Source organism: Cebus imitator, unplaced genomic scaffold (assembly GCF_001604975.1).
Source record: "Cebus imitator isolate Cc_AM_T3 unplaced genomic scaffold, Cebus_imitator-1.0 Scaffold38, whole genome shotgun sequence".
Classification (NCBI taxonomy): domain Eukaryota; kingdom Metazoa; phylum Chordata; class Mammalia; order Primates; family Cebidae; genus Cebus; species Cebus imitator.
In genome coordinates this window covers 1,622,746-1,626,034 of record NW_016107353.1, presented here as the reverse complement: position 1 = coordinate 1,626,034, position 3,289 = coordinate 1,622,746, and positions in this window count along the sequence as shown.

The window sequence follows — 3,289 nt, the reverse complement described above, 5'->3', positions numbered from 1 at the left end:
GACCAGGATGGTCTCGATCTCTTGACCTCGTGATCCACCCGCCTCGGCCTCCCAAAGTGCTGGGATTACAGGCTTGAGCCACCGCACCCGGCCCGCCTGGCTAATTTTTTAATTTTTATTTTTTGTAGAGACAAGGTATTCCTGTGTTGTCGCATCTAGTCTCAAACTCTTGTGCTCAAGCTGGTCTTGAGCTCCTGCTCAGTGATCCTCCCACTTCAGCCTCCCAAAGTGCTGGGATTACAGGCACGAGCTACCACTTCCAGTCCATAGTCTAAATGACTACTATGATGATCACAAGATATCAGGACTACCAAAATGTCTTTGGGTTATATTATGTAATGTTAGAGAGAAAGAAATACCACATCTGGAAGAATAACTATAACAGGAGTGCTTACCTGATAAATTTTATAACCTAGGATCATTCTCCAAGATCCGCAAATTAAACAAGTGAGTTCCATGTGGATATTTTAGCAATAATCATCCCTGCACACACTAAGCCAGAAAGCAAGAATAAAAAATACCAAAACATTGCTATAGTGTGGCCCACATTTCCTGATCCTAATGAGATAAAAGTAGAAATCAGTAACAAAAAGATAATTTTCAAATGCAGATATTTGGAAAACATAAACACAAGTCTCTTTATGAACTCATGGAAAGAGTTCCAAGATATACAATTGAAGTAAACAATTCAAAGTACTGAATATTGTTTAACATATGGCACCATTTATGTAAAGGGGGGAAGTATGTATTTCTATTTCTCTCTATATATAAATTATCTGGAAATATACACACAAAATTAACAATGAGCACTTTATTGGGGGAAGTGTATGAAACCATGCGGATGGGATCACTAGTAACAGTGAAACTTTTCACTGAATGCCAACATATAGTTTTCACTTTTCAATACTATGAACGTATCAACTAACCAAAAATTAAGTGTTCAAAATTATTTATAAAACGTATATATTTCACTCGTTACCCAGGCTGGAGTGCAATGGCGCGATCTCGGCTCACCGCAACCTCTGCCTCCTGGGTTCAGGCAATTCTCCTGCCTCAGCCTCCTGAGTAGCTGGGATTACAGGCACGCACCACCATGCCCAGCTAATTTTTTGTATTTTTAGTAGAGACGGGGTTTCACCGTGTTGACCAGGATGGTCTCGATCTCTTGACCTCGTGATCCACCTGCCTTGGCCTCCCAAGGTGCTGGGATTACAGGCTTGAGCCACCGCGCCCGGCCTTATAAAACATATTTTTTAACAATTCCTGAGCCAAAGAAAGAAACATAATGGGGAATTATAATATATTTAGAACTGAATGTAATAATAAAATACTTACATTCTAAAATTTGTAAGAAGTTCCTGAAATAGTACCAAGAGGAACATTAACAGTCTTAAATGTCTATAGTATAGCAGAGGCTAGATTGGAGGTAAAGTGGTAAGAATTCCCTTCTAAAAGTTAGAACTACTGTAATAATAGTGCAGATCCTATAATAAGAGTGCAAATTGTGCAAATTCAAATTCAAGGGAAACATTTTTTTCTCCCCTCCACCACACCACCCCAAGGGAAACATTTTAATTGAATTCTATTTCTGTCATATGCTGGATAATTTATTTGAACAAATCTGATTAAAACAATTAAAATTCTGGCCGGGCGTGGTGACTCATGACCGTAGTCCCAACCCTTTGCAAGGCTAAGGCAGGAGGATCACTTGAGCCGAGGAGTTCAAGACTAGAATGCGCAACATGCTAAAACCCCGTCTCTACAAAAAATACAAAAATTAGCCCGGCGTGGTGGTGGTGCGCCTGTAGTCCCAGCTACTTGGGAGGCTGAGGTGGGAAAATCACTTGAGCCTGGGAGGCAGAAGTTGCAGTGAGCCAAGATGGTGCCATTGCACTCCAGCCTGGGTGACGGATCGAGACCCTGTCTCAAAAAATAAAATAAAATAATAAATAAAACAATTCAAATTCACAGTAAACACTTTTTCTAATAAAAATAACATTTTAAAATGTATTGATGGGCCAGCATAAATCTCCAAATTACCACCATGATTTGTGAGCAGGGGTTCTGGGAGTTAAAGGCTCTTTTTTCTTTTTCTTTTTTTAGTTACGACTTAGTTGTGAAGTTAAATGCTCTTATATCCACTCCGAGGTTGTCTAAACAACTCTGAGGTCATGATTTCCATGCTGATAGCTACATGGATTACACTGTTTCAGGAAATAGGCCTAGCGACCTTCTCCAGTGGAGAATTTTTTTTTTTTTTTTTTGAAACTTAAGTTTCACTCTTGTTGCCCAGGCTGGAGTGCAATGGCACGATCTTGGCTCACTGCAACCTCCACCTACTGAGTTCAAGCGATTCTCGAGCCTCAACCTCCCAAGTAGCTGAGATTACAGGTGCATGCCACCACACCCAGCTAATTTTTTGTATTTTCAGTAGAGACAGGGTTTCACATGTTGATCTGGCTGATCTAAAAATCCTGAGCTCAGATGATCCACCCACCTTGGCCTCCCAAAGTGCTGGGATTGTAGGCATGAGCCATTGCGCCTGGCCCCAGTGGGGGATTTAATGAGAGACAGCTACTTACTGTTAGAATCCAAATGAATAGCCTTTTGTGTAAAAGTTAAAAAAAAAATCAAATCCTATTGCAAAAGAGTCAGGTGACAACTGATTTGACCTTGTACTAGACAGAATGAGGAGAAACCCTCCATGAGTAATTTACAACAATAAGCCGTCGGTGTTACCCAGGACCTAAGATGGTCTCAGTGACCTCTGAGGAGAAACCCTCCATGAGTAATTTACAACAATAAGCCGTCGGTGTTACCCAGGACCTAAGATGGTCTCAGTGACCTCTGCCTCCTGGCATTCACTCCTTGCATACAATTACCTTGTACATTGACTAGGGCTGATCTGTGTAGCTAAAGATATTGCAGAAATCACTGTGTGTGATTTCCAAGGGCTAGGTCATATAAAATATTGAGACTTCTAGATTTTACTCTGTTGGAACACTCACTCTGGGGAAAGTCAAATGCCATGTCATGAAGACATTCAAGTTGGCCTGTAGACAGACAAGGAACAGAGGCTTTTTCCTAACAACCAGCATTACCTTGCCAGGCCTGTGACTGAGGTCCCTTGAGAGTGTACCCTCCAGCCCCAGTTAAGTCTATAGATGACTGCAGTCCTGGCTGGGAAAGGTGGCTCACGCCTATAATCCCAGCACTTCGGGAGGCCAAGGTGGGCAGATCACGAGGTCAAGAGATTGAGACCATCCTGGCCAACATGGCGAAACCTCAT